Genomic DNA, 1,460 nt, shown 5'->3' with positions numbered 1-1,460 from the left:
TGCCAGGAGCAGTAAAGTCAGGTGAGTCCCCCACAATCAGTCTTGGAGGAGGAAAGCTTATGGACAAAACAACTCCCCCCGCCCCCATCACCTTTCAGCTTTGCACCCTCTGAAGTGACAAGGAGCTGCAGGAGGGCCAGGGCTCGTGATGTTAATGAGGTACAAGCACCACCTTGCGAAAACAAGACTACGTGCTAGTAATTCAAACCAGGCTGTGGGACCTCAACAAGTCACTCAACTCCTGTGCCTTGTTTTTTCATCTGACAAATACTTGCTGAGGCCTACTTTATATAGCTATAGAAATGTGCTTTATATGGCTGGGTAGTGATGTTATCTGCGAAGAAACTGGAGGGCTTTTTTTGTCTGCATTCTAGACATGGACATCCAAAAAAAAGCCTCTTTTGAATAATTCAGAAGGAGATGGGTATTTTCCAAAGGGTGAAGAGAAAGGGATAGAGGGTGAAAAAAAATGTTAAAACTATGAATTGATGATGCCTGAGAAGCAGGCTGGATTTCTAGGGCAGAGAAAAACTCTAAAGCAGAGATGTGAAAAGTCTGGTAGGTTCAATACATATATTCAAACAGATTTCCAAAAGACTTATTTCATTTTTTCTGTTCTTTCAAAGTGATTGTGAAATCTTGGTACAATCTTTAGTTACGGCAGCCAGACTGCCTGGAAGCTGTCCTGTATGGCCAACCCCTCTTCCTGCCTTCAGGGGAATGCCTGCAACACATTCCAGCCGCTTGGGAATTTCACACCCTCTCATTTTTAGATCATCACTGTCTATTAAGTTTCACAACTGAAAAGAAACAAAAAGCTACTCAAAAGAAGCAAACATCTGAACTTTCAACAACCCCCCAAACTGTGAACTTCAATTTCTTAATTAGGCAAAGCTGAGTTCCACAATGGCTTCACTGCACCCAGTCCATCTTGACAGTAGTGTTCTGGGATTTCTCTCATTCACTCACTCAGCAGACAGCTGAAGGCGCTAATGGTCTGGCATGCTCCTGGGCTCTTCTCTATATAAATGGGATTTCAATAGGCCCCAGATCCTATAGGTGGAGCTACCCAGAATTCCTGTCATCTTACAGACACTGGTTGAGTTTTACTAAACTTTGTTCTTTTTCCTGTGAAGAGGAGGTAACCTTTTGTATTTTAACATACTCTGGAAAGAACCCTGAAGTATTTCTGTATCCTGTCTCTACATGCAAAAAGGTATGGACAATCTTAAATTATTCTGAAGCACATCATAACTTCTAATTTGTTCCTCTGCTTGTCATTTATTGAGTCACCTCTAAGGAGTGGTTCCCTCAAATAAGAGTTTGGGAATTTTCTTTGAGATGGTCTGTCTTATAAATAGTTTGAAGGGGTGGATAACCATTTAATACAGTCTCACAAAAGGAATTAGATCTCGTTTGTTTCAAAAAATGAGGTATACAACACTGTATTGCCCTGAAGG

The sequence above is a fragment of the Apteryx rowi genome, unplaced genomic scaffold, assembly GCF_003343035.1.
Source record: "Apteryx rowi isolate R43461 unplaced genomic scaffold, aptRow1 scaffold_5, whole genome shotgun sequence".
Lineage (NCBI taxonomy): Eukaryota > Metazoa > Chordata > Aves > Apterygiformes > Apterygidae > Apteryx > Apteryx rowi.
This window is presented reverse-complemented; position numbering follows the sequence as displayed.